Genomic DNA, 14,431 nt, shown 5'->3' with positions numbered 1-14,431 from the left:
AAGCATCTTCTGCCAACTGCTTCATTGACAGACTCCTCTTGACAAATAGCCTGAAAGGAATTCTCTGTAAAGTAAGTATAAGAAGGTGGAACAAGAGAGGAAATATGTATATCTTTTGCAATAAAAGACCTTGTTGGTAACCATACTGCTGGACACAGGTATAGATCTTACATGGATGACTGAAAATGTCATCAACCAGCCTCCACTACACATACAACTAAGTGTTTGTTTCTGCTGGATTATACGAGACAACAGAGCTGCAGTGAATGAAGAGCCCAAGACAGCACTATAACCTCTCAAACGAGGATTTGAAATTTTCCAAGTTTTTCAATTGAAATCACCCCACTGAGGTTTTTTGTTATTGGAAGCAGATCTGCTCCAGAAAAGATGGTGATATATTTCCATGTGAGACTATTGCCTCTCCAACACTTTTGAATCTATGTCTCAGAGATAAGTCATAGATCCTCAAGCATGGCTTAAAAAGGAAGCACAATCTTCAGAGGCGATTAAAAAACCACATCTTTATTTATGGAAAGGTTGAACACTGCAGGGAAGCAGCAGGAGTGTAGTCACAAGTTCAGAGATTCCTGAAAATAGGAACTGGGTGCTCATCCTTCAGCTGTCAAGTGGGAGAAGCCAGAAAATGTTATTACATGCAAGGGACTATCACAGTTCTTAAAATATGAAGCGATAGACCAAAGTATTCGACAGGGAAGAATTCATACGTAAAGCACTTTTCCCCATACTTTTTAAAAACAATCAAGAACTTAATAAACAGTGTTTGAATATACTTGTTCTAAAGGAGCTTTCTAAGACAATTTTGAGTATAGAGGTCTAAAAGAAAGGAGAGTAGCAGTAACAAGAATACATGTTCTGCATTTTAAAAGCTCTCCAGTCCTAGTTCCAAATGGACAATCCAATAAGGATGAAAGCCAAATAGTATATATTTAGAAGTTAAAAAGATTGCTGGGGGGAGGAGAGAGAAGGAGTATCCATCTCCTTATCACTATTTTAGAACAAGCAATATCCCCATCACTAATTACAAAATACATTTGTGAAAACTTTTCAGAAGCTTTTAGTGATTTTGGATACCCAACCTGACATGATTTAAAGGGTTTTCAGAGGACAAATGTTCAGCACTTGTCAGGTCTCCTTGAGAAAGGGCACTTTAAAGCTGAAACACTCAAAGCAGTAGCCACATCTGCAAACCTTTGGCAAAAGTTTAATCCAACCTCTCTTTACTTTTCTCACATGCTTACTGCTCCCACAGGATGCTCTTCAGTGCCAACTCCAATATGTAGGAGATCATAGGCCAGCCACATGGTCACTGGTAAACCCACTCGAAGAAACAGCTAAAATTGCAGCAATGGGCTTCCAGATGTTTGTCTGTATACTGGATGCTTATTAAATGTATACATCCATTTTTTCTTTGAAAGCAACTGTGGATGCTCTAAGAGATTAGAGTTGAAACAAGTACCCTGTATGCTCAGAATGACTTCCGCTCTCCTTCAGGACACTCACTACATCTTACATAGAGTTTCTCATCCTCTCAAACTTATTTTACACTAATGTAACTTTAGTAGAGTTATTGTACTACTGATATACACTCACTGGAGCAGAGTGTAGAACTAACATATTGTGTGCTCTGGGCATGCAATAGCAAGCAGGAAAAGAAAAGCGAAAATATATTAGAATGATCATGTTGGTCCCCATTCCATCTACTACACAGGTAGACAGCTTTAGAATACAACTTTAGCTGTAGGGTATGGAATCTTCTCTCTCACCCTAAACCTATGGAGGAAGCCAGAAGAGGATCTTACCTTTGTAGTTTGGACACTCCCCCCAAAGGTGACTTTAAACATAGGTCAAGTCAGAGAAGCCATTTTGAAAGACCCAGTCTATCCAGGAAAAGCAAGAGGCTATGGGTAGACGACATACAAAAGACATACAGAGATATGTTCTGCCTCTAGAAGGTCCCACAAATACCCAAGGTTTTGGATTTGATTTACCTGGGCATTTTCACTATGCACTAAAAATAATAATAAATAAATCTAATTCAAGTGGAGGGGTGGGCTGAGGGTCATGTTCTTCATTGTTAATTGGAGCATAATCTTTCATGGGCAAAGAACCACGAAAGCTTATGATCCAATAAATCTGTTAGTCTATAAGGTGCCACAGGACTTCTCATTGTTTATGCAGATTCAGATTAACACGGCTACTCCTCTGATACTTTTCCATTGTTGGCTCACAATCAAAAAAAGAGGTAAGAATATTGCCTTTTTTGTGACTTGCTATTATAAGTTCATCTTGCCAATAATGAAAGCAAGGAGCAACAAATTCACATGCAAATTTAATTCTAAAGAAAAACTACATGCAAAGTCTGTAATCAAAGCAGCATTTATTGAGAACTAAACAGCCAATATGAAATGTCTATGCAGTTGGAGAAGCATTTCCTTATTTTTCCCCACAGGAATGTAATAAGACTTAATAGAAAATGGAGATGTGCAACTCTTACTTTTGTAAGCTTCCCTAATAAAATTAGTCAGTTACTTACAAAAAACAAATCTGGAAGCTTTTTGCCTTTTATTTTCCCTTCAAAGAAAACAAAGGGAATTATAGTGGTTGTAGGCTAGTTTTTCCTGACAAATCTTAATAGCTTTCTCATAACATCACATGAGACCCACAGTCTCCCTTTCTGAAATAGCAAAGTAGCATAAACCAGGGAGAGAAATTTTATGAAGGATAGGAAACTAAGAATAACTTTAAATCAAGGTTACTGTATGCAGTGTTGTTAGGGTTTGTCATGGCTTCTTCCCCACTTTAGCATGATAAAACGCAGAAGCAGGGGCCGGCAAAGGTACCCCAAAACCTTATCTTTCCAGGCTTTGGTATAAAACTTCCCCCCAAAATCTTAAAAACTTAGATTTTTGGGATAAAATCTGCTGCCACCACCCAAATAATGATAAGAAAATCAGGGGAGAGATCACTTGGGAAATCTCACTCCTAAAGTAAAAGCCAGGATGCAAAAATTAACCAATACCAAGTTGTTAAAAGAAAAGAGAAAGTACTTTTATTATCAACACAATATTCCTGTTGCAAGCGTAATGACTAGATGGAAAAGTCACACAGTAATATACTCATTGCGGGGGGGGGGGGGGGGAGGGAATAGGAAGAACCCCACCATGGGCCAGAAACTTAGTTACAAAGGAGAAGAAAACCCATTTCTAAATGCACAGACATCAGATCCCATTTCCCAAACCATAAAACAATAAAACCTAATGGATTCATCTAAACTTTACCCTACTTACATACAGTGAAGAGTCTTTTCTTGGAGACTCTCAGTAGCTGGAGAGAAACTTACCCAGGGACAAAGGAGGGAAAACCCAAAAATTCCTTTGTCCCAGCTTGAAATTTCTACCTGCATTCCTATTGGCTGACTCTACCTGGCTTAGGTAAGGGACACTGTTAACCCCTTAGTCCCCATGCTGCTGGCTAGCTCTCACGGTCATGACAGGGTTGCCAACTTTATAATAGCACCAAACCAAACCCTCTGGCCCTGATTCTGCTCTGCTCCTTCTCCAAGGTCCCCACCCACATCCCACCTCTTATTCCGTCCCCACTACCTCCGGCAGGGACTCGCTGTCTCTCACCCTCACTCACTTTCACTTCCCTGCGGTAGGGACTGGGTTGCAGGAATGGGTGAGGGCAATGCATGAACCCCTCAGAAATGAGGGGTTCAGAGGTGCATGCTCTTGAGTGTAGCTGGGGTTAAGGCATTTGGAGTTCAAGAGAGGGCTCCAGGTTGGGGCCAAGAAGATGGAACTTACATGTTGTTGCAGCTGTGTCAGTCCCAAAATATTAAACGGACAAGGTAGGTGAGGTATTACGTTTTATTGAACCAATTTCTGTTGGTTGGACACAAGTGTTCAAGATAAACAGCAAATACAAGATTGAATAGATAGTTTAGTGTAAGTAGTTAAGAGATGTGCTAAGGGCCCATTCAAGAAGAAAACAATGTGAATGGGCAACTCAGTGAAAATAGTGATGTAGAGATAAGGAAAAGACACTAAATGAGCAGAAGTTTGAGTAATTTGGGGCTCAGAATTCAGAACAAAGGAAAATGAGTTTACATTGTATTACAGTGCATGCTAACTACCCTCCTTAATTGGACCATTCAGCACATTTTGCAAATCTAGATTCACCGTGCTTCATTTATTTCACTATTAAAATGGAATTTACACAGTTCATATTTTATGGAAAGAATAATGAGACCCCAACAGCAGTCATGGCACACAATCATTTATAACAATAGCTATCCCAAAAGGGTACATGCAATCACTTGGTGAAGTAAAAAAAGTCACAAACCATTCTCTGCAAGCAGGCACAAGTGACTTTTGTTCATCAAAAGAAGTCGTCCCAGGATTATCTGCATGTTTGTAGGTTAGTTTGTGATGGAAATGATTATGCAGTCACACTAAAATATCTATGATTGCCTCCTCCGGCTTATAAAAATTGCAGTAATTTGATCTGGGAACAGATGCACTACTCTGTGATTTTGGTGACTCGAAACACACCAAGAATAACAACTAACAAATTGTTTAAGACATACATGAAAGTGTTCATATAAAACCAATAGGCTGAAATAGTTTACACAAAAGTGAATCAGTACACAGGCTGTCCAGGGAAAAAAGGATGTTTCTGATGTAATGAACCAAATCACAGACCGAATTAAAATGGTAGAAATTTCACTTCCCTCTCTATTCAGAGCTACTAGGACTACCTAAGGTTAAGTGTTAATGTGCTATTATCTTATGCATTGTTTAAGTATTAGGAACTGTACAGGTTTAAGGGAAAAATCCATCTCTTCTTTGGCCGCAAAAATGCTGAGATGAAAAATAAAATACTGAATAATTTTTAACAAAGAAAAGGAACAATTTTGAAGTCATCAAACACTGAGAAAAATTCCTGGGATTTTCCTAAGTGTAATTCTTCAGATTTGGTTTTTGCTCCTCAAAGGCTAAGTATCCAAAGTATACTAAAGTATTTTCCACCGTGAAGTCCAGATATATATATTTTAGAGATCTGTACATCTGTTTGTTTGTCTGTGTGTCTGTCTCTCTTTCTGTATGTCTGTCACAGTCTGTTTGTTCAAGAACTCCTGCTAAATTGTAGGAACTAGGGCCACCAAATTTGATACGCAGTTTCTTCTTATCCTAACTTAAAGCAATGTCAGGGTTTTGTTTTGCCAAGAAAACAAGAAGTGCCGGAAATGGCACTGTTTTCCATAACATGGAAAGGGAGGGGCACAGAGAGGAGGAACACAATACTGAGTGGCCACTGGGAGTCCCCATGGGACAGCTTTATTAGAGAGACCCCGCTGGGAGCAGTCACACCACCAAGAAAGTGGCTCCACCATCATATTTGCAACCAGATTGCAAAGCAGACAACCCTACCCCAAACACCTCACCTTCTCCGCCCCCCCCCTCCCCCCCCCCCCCCCCCCCACACACACACAGCTCTTGGCTGCAATGCTGGAGTGAGGGGAAGACCCCTGATGCCCACGGGGAGTGTGAGAAAAATCCCTGTTGGATGGGACCTCCCATCCTGACCCCTCTTCATGCCATAATCTTCACTCTCTGGTCCCCTCACACCCTCAGCCTCCTGCCTTGCCCCCTCAACATCCTCCAAGGCCCTGCAATTACTGCTGCATCCCCATCCCATCAGCCCCCTGCACTGAACGATCTGGGAAATGTCGGGTAATCTTCCTAGTATCTTATAAAAGGTTTGATCCTGTTGAACTGAACTGAACAGTTCTATAAATCACAATGGGATTATTGGCACATATGGTAGTCTTTCTGTGGACTTTTCTGCGTACAATATTTCATTTAACTTCCAGAGGCATTTTGATGGTTAGGAACCTGCTGTTTAGACAGAAGAAACAAAAAAAAATCCTTCATTTCCTTTACTATTTCCTCAATGATCTGAACAGTACAGCAGGAGTTTATCGAAGATTTTCAACATAAATACAGCATAAAAAGGCTTCAAATAAACCACAGAACAAAAAAGGCACACATCCCGAGCATTCTGAATTCATATTTTTAGTTATAATACTGGAGGTTTCATATAAGCTGCTCTGATGGCTTTTACCGAAAGGGAACAAATTCCCAGGAACAAAGATTCTGAAAAAGCAGAAGACCAAAGCTAAGCTCCTAAATTGATTAGTGGGCTGATTTTCAAGACTGCTAAGCACCAAAGAGAACCCACTGAGATCAGAGGAGCTTGACACTTTTAGAAATCAGGCTACTGATTTGGTATTAAATATGGATCTAAACACTTCATTTTAGGCTCTTATTTAAAAAAATCTCAGTCCTTGTCTGTTGGTGCCCTCCAGGTGAATCCAATGAAAATGAAATTCCTCTCTTGCTACACTCACCAGAGACACCCCTCCTTGAATCCTTGTACTATTTCTGCTTAAGGATCTTAACGGTCACCTTCAGGGCTTGGTTCTGAACAACCATGTGCCACCTCTTTTCTTACTTGGCCATGGCCTTTGCATCCCATGAGTTACTTCATTTTCCATCCTTCTGATGACCCCTTTCCTCCTTTTTGCATATTACCCAGCACTTACTTTGAAGATACAAATACCTGCTGCAAAATTTAATACTCGCACTTCTATGCAACAAATGGCCACTCACAGTTCATCCACCTTTCAGTATAAAACAGTTTGTCTAAAAAACTTTTCAAGAACTATATTAAACATATTTTTGAGTAAATTTTTAACTGGGAGTGAGCCCCCTCTTGTGCATTTGTCCATATTAGCACTTACTTTGAAGATACAAATACCTGCTGCAAAATGTAATGCTCTCTCTAAACAAATGAATGCATACATGGGATAATCTGGGCTTATGCACTCCAAAAATCAGTTGTTTTGAGTGAAAATGCCATTACTTGCATACCGCATATCAGACTGTTATAGTACACCCAAAACTTTGCATATGCTCAAGTAGATGCGGCAAATGTTCCATTGCATCTCAGAATTGTATGTAAAGATGTTTTTACAGCAATTTAGACCCTGACTCAGGAAAGCATGTACATATATGCTGAAGCAGTATTGCTGTCTCTCACAAAATGACTGGGCATTACATGATACTCTGTAATAGGTTAAAGCCTATCTCAAAGCCCCACCACTGCCCTCAGGGAAAGGTTGGTGTTGCCCTTGAGCCTCAAGCAGGTATGGAGCGCCACCACAGGAAACTGGGACAAATGCTGTCCCAAAGTTATCCAGCCCAGAATCAGAAGTTGAAATGTACATTTTGGGACTGTTCTGCTGAATTAGGAATAGGTTCTCACCCTAATTACAACCCTCAGTCCAAAATTTGAGACAATATTAACTTTGATAGTGGAATTAACTCCTGGGAATCTAACTGAAGTTTTGGGAGAATAAACTCAGAACTCATTTAATTTCCATTCTTTTTCACCCTTCCTCTTCTGCCTGAGTTTATTCTCTATTTACTCAACTCTTTAAACTCTTCATCCTAATTTCATGACAGGATTTATGTGATCAAAATAGTTTCCCCTTTAAAGGAGTGTGCTTTGTAATTATCTGCCTTCTCAAAAACAAACAAACAAACAAAAAACCACACCACACACACACACACACAACAGGATGAAGCTCTTGCCACTGAAGCCTTAACAATCCATTATAAAACATACCACAGAAGTCAAGCAGAATGGCCAGAACAGTACAGCATTCAAAAAAACTTACAGGAAGAAATGAAAAAAGAAAACAAAACCCTGCATTCATCTTGTTATTTCCTAAGGTTCTGTCTGATGAATTGAATCTTAAAGTTTAAAATAAATCATCCCCTTTAAAAAAAAGAAGTATGTAACACAATATACCAATAGTATAAAATGCACTGACTTTTTTTAACTTATTAGCAAAAACCAGTCTAAGCAAACAGAAAGGACTGAACCAACATATTTAATCCGACACTGTTTCAGATTGTTGTGTTTTGGAGAAAAGTTGAGGATAGCTTTTAGATCAAATCCTTAGCAATTGCTCAGGTAGACCCCACCTCCAAAAAAATCCTAAAATAGAAACAATCTTTCTCTTTGGCTTACTGTTGATAGTAACATAGTATCCATGAACAATTTTGTACTACATCAACCTCTTTCAGACAGTATGCTAGTTTTACTGCAAGTAAAATGAAAGCACTTGTTTCTAGAAAATAACTCCATCAGGCTAATGTATCCTCAGAGGCTTAATTCTTCTGCTCATCGGAGTTTCTGGCTGCTGGAAAAAAGGAACTGCTGATTTAGAGTTTGATCATGCAAGCCCATAATTGTTGGAGTAGAATTACTCATGAGTAGTCCCCCTAACGTCAACAGGACTAGCAAGAATAATTACTCGTGTGAGGGACTGCAGCACTGAGCTGGACTATTCCTTTTGTTCTGTGTTTGTTCAGAACCTAGTCCAATAGTGACTGATTTCTTCACTGATCTAATGTGTGACTGTGGACAAATAATCTCTTTTTGGTGCATGTCAAATGATTATACATCCCTTTTTTGTAGTGGGGTAGCAAGGTTAATTGTTTACAGCAGTGCTGCAAGATCTTGAATGAAAAGATATATGGAAACACCAGGTATTCAATTAATGTGCTCTATTAGGATACTTCATCATGATGAAGCGATGAGGAATCCCGTGGCACCTTATAGACTAACAGATTTATTAGAACATAAGCTTTCGTGGGCAAAGACCACATTTGACGAAGTGGGTCTTTGCCCATGAAAGCTTATGCTCCAATAAATCTGAGTCTATAAGGTACCACGGGATTCCTCGTCGCTTCTGCAGATTCAGACTAACACGGCTACCCCTCTGATACTTTTCATCACATAAGGACCAAGGAGATGATGCCTTACAACATTATGTTCTCGATAGACATCTGCTATATCGTTTACCTGCTAAAATTTTTACTAGTGTAACCCCCAAGGAGATTACTTACATTCCTAGGGCTCTGTCTGCTGGCAGCTCAGGGAGAGGCACACTGAGTTTGCCTTGACTCCCCCTCCTACCAGGGACAGAGTCTGCCTGGCAACCCATAGGGAGTGAGATGCCCTTCCCAGGGGGAAGGAGGAGCCATTGTTGGAGAAGCCATTGTTGGGGGAGTCTGGAGCCAGCCAGGGCAAGGGGAGGACTGGCTGTGTGGGGGCTAGTAAACCCCAGGCCTGCATGCAGGGTTCCCCCTGAGAACTAACCACTAGGGACCTGAAGGCAGGATCCCTCAGCTGGGTTTTATTTCTCCACTGTTGATTCCCAGTTTATGGAGTTTGCTGGGAGGCTTCCCCAGCCAGGCTGAGTTGGCTCCAGCTCCCTGAGTGAGACCAGTCACCGCATGGTCAGCTCTGCTCTGTCTGCTGGTTCGGGGCTGCTCTGTGTGTGTCTGAATGCTAGGGTAGTAGATTACAGTTTGAATTTTAGTGCAGTTGTGTGGCCTGCACCTTGAGCCTTGCACCTCTTTGTGGTGAGGGGAAATCCTGGCACCGAAGCAGCCTCATTCCTGCCTGAGGAGGATCCCTGCCAGAAGAGACCAGCCCCTCTGCAGTGACTGAGTCATCTCTAACCTGAGCCTCATTCATGGAGTGTGCGAGTGAACTATCTTTTAGTTAGTCAATCAGGGAATTTGATAATTTTATAACCTGCTGCATATTAAACCTATGGAGGGATTTACCACTTGTGAGTCCTTTGGGCTGTACTGGACCCACTCAGCCTCACTGCTAAACCACTGCAGAGAAGAAATTTGTGGTCATAAGTCATCAAGGGCCGCAACAAAGTACATGTACCAACAGGACACTAACCTTACAGTTGCTGGGCACCGGTGACCCTAAAAATAGTGTTTTATCCTGTTATGTTATATTTGTCTCCTGTTTAATATAATTGTGTTTAATATAGTGTATGTGTTTGTGTTATTTTCTGGGAGTCTCCAACTATCTGGCAAGTAAGTGGGGATTCCCTTGGGTTAGAATTTTCCTCCCAAGCTGCCCTAGTGACCCTGCCAGGAAGGAGTGAGGGGGGTGGAGGCACTGCTAAATACATTCATCGGAAAAAATAAAGTTGAGTGGGTGGCGGGATCCAGAAGAACCCAGACCTATCCATCAAAACCTGTAAGCAGATTGGCATTAAAGAAGGTAACCAGGTGGAGAGGGGGCACTACACTAGGGAATTACTGTTGTCTCTCACTTGACAGCTATCTATATATGTATTTGTCCTCCTCTTTGACATCTTTTAAGGAAGTTTTAATAGTGACCCAAGAAAATAAGTTTCCGCAGCATATATAATTTTTCCTAGAGGCAGGAGTGCTGGAACAATTTGTATAGAGGTGCTGCTGAGAACCATTGAACCAAACTCTAAGCCCTATATATAGCAGAAACAACTTCAAGCTAATGGGTGTTGTAGCACCCTTATGCCCAAAAGGGATTTGAAATTTAGATTATGCATTTGTATTCACTGTAATCAAAGTCACAGAAATTTGGGACTAGAAAGAACCTCCAGAAGTGACCAAATCCAGCAACTTGCACTGAGACAAGAGCAAACAATCACAGACTATCCCTGACAGTTGTTTGTCTACCCCATTCTTAAAACCCCCAAGGATGGGAACTCCATGACCTCCTGTAGAAGCCAGTTCCAGAACTTAACTACCCTGAGAATTACATTATTTTCCCTAATATCTAACATAAATCTCTCTTACTACAGATTAAGCCCATTGCTTTGCATCCAACCTCCCATGGACATGGAGAACGATTTATCACTGTCCTCTTTATAACAGCCCCTAATATATTTGAAAACTTATCAGGTCTTCTCTTAGTCTTCTTTTTTCAAGACTAATCATGCCCTTTTAAACAGTTTTGTTTGTCGCCTCTGGACTCCTATTTATCCACATCTTTTCTCAAATGTGCTACCCAGAATTCGACACGGTACTATGGCTGAAGCCTCATGAGTGTGACAGTTACTTCCCAGGTCTTACATGACATTATCGTTAATGCACCCTAGAATGATATTAGCTCTCTCACAACTGTCGCTGCCTGCTCTGTGGCACCAGCCAGAGCAGCAGCTGCTCTGCATTGCTTGACTCCAGCTTCTCACCTCCAACCTGGCTGGGGAGAAGGGAGAGCAGATTGGGGGAGCAGATGTGAAACTGCCCCAGGACTGCCCTGCTCCTGTGCTGCAATGGGGGGAGGGGAAATTCCTTACATCCTTGGTTCCCCTTTCTTAAAGGCAGGTATTATGTTAGCACTTCACCTGTCCTCCATGAGTTTTCTAATTGTTAAGGTTCTGAGATTACTTCCACTAGTTCCTAAATAACTAGGATGCATGTCATCAGGCCATGTCAACTTTAAAATATCTAACTTTTCCAAATATTCTTTATTGATTATAATCAAGTTGATTATCTGGTCACCATTAATCTTTTCAATTAAGATTAAAAATAATAAGCATTTAACTCCTCAGTTTTCTTGATGCCATCAGTTATCAGCTCGCCTTCCCCACTAAGTAGAGGGCCTTTACATTTCTTTTGCCCCTAACAAATAGAAAAAATTGCCTCTTATTGCCTTTTATGTCCATTGCTAGAGGGAATTCATTGTGTGTTTTAGTGTTCTAGGGTGGGTTCTCTTTCCCCCCTCCCGGGTCTATGGCCAGCCTCGCACCCTCTACTCCCAGTGGGGCCTGCTCCCAACACCAGGGCCTGATGGCCAGCTCAACCTAAACTGATCACTCAGAAAGGATTGCTGGCCCTTTAAGGCAGGGCGCCGACCCACTGGCCAAAGTCCATAACCCAAGTCAGGGTTTTAAAACAGGGCCCGCCAACCAGTAGCGGCAAGACGTGGGACAGGGCAACCCCTACCCCCGGTAGGGCCCACCCTACTCCACCGGGTCCCGGCGCAGGGCCCTGTGTGTGGTAGGAGGACTCACCACTCCCTCAGCGGGGAATCCGTCCAAAACGCACCGAGGTCTCCGGGGCGGGAGAGGCAGCTCCTGTTCCCACCCTAGGCCACTTCCCACCAGATCCTGCAAGGTAGCGTCCCATGAGCTCGCTGGGTCCATGCCTTCGCTAGGGGCCGTTTCTCCCTCGTAGGCTGCAGGGGGCACATCCCAACTGGCGCTCAGGTCGCTGCCGTTTGCCCTCTGATCGGCTGGCTGATGCTGGTCCGGCGCTCCCCGCTGAGGACCTTCTTCCCTGGCAGTCAGCCCAGACTGAGCCTCCCTTCAGGCCTTTATACCTGGGCTGCAGTCTGAGCATGCGCAGCAGTGTCGTGGGGGAAAGTCTTTTTCGGTCAGGTGGGCCTGATTAGGCTCAGCCTTCCCATTGGGGGGTTGATACACCCCATCACACTTAGCCTTTCTGACTTTGTCCTACACATACTTATACTATTGTTTTGTACTCCTCCCCAGCAGTTTGTCCATGTTTCCACTTTTCATAGGACTCTGTCTTGATTTTTCAGGTCATTAAAGAGTTCCTATTAGAGCTATATTAGCCACTTACTACTCTTCTTATCTTTCCTTTGCATGAAGATAGTTTGTAAGTGTACCTTTAATAGATTCTCCTTGAAAAACTGCCAGTTCTTCTGAACTACTTTTCCCTCTTAGATCTGCATTATAAAAAAAGTCTCAATATTGCTTGACATTCTAATTTTTGAAAGTTTGGATCAATGTGAAAATTACTTCAGGTTAGACAAATGTCTCTAAAGTCTACACTTTTTAAATATAACAGTAAACATCACATTAAAAAACTATTTTAATGAAAATTAATATTGATTAAAGAGGATCTTCATTATTAACTCAATATAATATTTTGGGCATTTCCTTATTATTCATTTTGTCCCCTTCTTAGAAGAGAAATTAAAAAAAGTGGGATTCTTGGCTGCACTGTGGTTTTACTTTACGGATATAATAAAATTACTAATAATGAGGGATTTCAACACATTCATGGGGCATATCCCTGCAGGAAAGTGTGCAGATATAAAATTTCTAGACACCAAAAATGACTGCTTCTCAGACTGGCTTGTCCTGGAACCCACAAGAGGAGGGACAATTCTTGTTTTGGTCCTAAATGGAGCACAAGATCTGGCCCAAGAGGTGAATACAGCTAGACTCTAGACTAGTTGGTTATAGTGGCCATAATATAATTAAGTTGATCATCTTTGTAGAAAGAATAATGCCAAAGAAACCTAGCACAGTAGAATTAAATTAAAAACAGAGAATGATGCTAAAATGAGAACACTACAAGAAATTAAAAAGAATAAATCACAAATGTGACATCAGCAAATGACATGGAGGTGATTTAAAAACATCATAATAGAGAGGCTCAAACTAAATGTATACTGCACATTTTAAAAAAGTAAGAACTGAAAAAAAAGCCATCATGGCTAAACAGCAGAGCAAGAGAGACCGGGGTGGGAGAAACAACCTAGTGAGCCAAACAGAAAAGAGAATCAATTCTGAAAGTACTAGACGATTTACCCAGCGCTGCTCGGGTTCTTAACACAATTAATTTTTGTTTTTCATTTAAATCATTGCTCTAAGGTGGGGCTAGGGATCAGGGGTTTAGTATGCGGGTTGCTCCAGAGGGAGAGGACAGTCCCAGCCCTCTCACCACAGCAGCTTGGGGCTAGGTGAGAAGCACTTTTCCATGGCAGCCGCAGCTCCAATGGGCACACCAGCTAGGTAAGTCCAGGTTCATCTGTCCCCGTGCTCCCCAGCAAGACTGATGAATGGAGCAAACTGTACTTTCCTTTCACACCCTGAGAAAGGAGGACAGCCAGCAATGTTCCCGTATGAAAGGAGAAGAAGGGGAGCTACAGCTGCCCCACCCTCCATAAAGGGCACCTAGGAAGTAGAAGGCTCAGGGCTGGGGCACTCCTGGAGGGGGACACCTTCAATCAACATCTTTCACCTGTCTGGCATTTGTCTCTTTTCTCTATGATTTTTTGTGTCTCCACATGTATGAGGGGGACGGAGTGGAGATTGAGGTCTCCTCCCCACACACCCCCCCCACTCAACGAACTCCTGACCTTGCTTTAAGTTGTGATAAGAGGAAGCTGCATACCAAATTTGATAGTCCTAGCTCTAACTGTTTGGGACAAGTTCTTGAACAGACAGACAAACTCTCTCAAATACGTAGTGGATAAAGTCTAATAAGGCAGGCCAAGAAACAATCTGAAGAGTAACTCAAAACTCAAAGAATTAACATAAATCAAAATCGGGAAGCCTGCCAACACTTCAGAAGAGGGTGAGGGCACTTGGGTAAGCTGATCAATGAAGCCTGCATTTGGGGTTCAATGCAGCCCACAAGACATTTTGTTTACCGTTGCCCACGTGCAGGGTTGCCAGATTCTACTGGTTTCCATCCGTATCATTTTTCTCCTACTGCAGTGTTTC

Source organism: Pelodiscus sinensis, chromosome 2 (assembly GCF_049634645.1).
Source record: "Pelodiscus sinensis isolate JC-2024 chromosome 2, ASM4963464v1, whole genome shotgun sequence".
Lineage (NCBI taxonomy): Eukaryota > Metazoa > Chordata > Testudines > Trionychidae > Pelodiscus > Pelodiscus sinensis.
Note: the sequence above shows the minus strand (reverse complement) of the source record.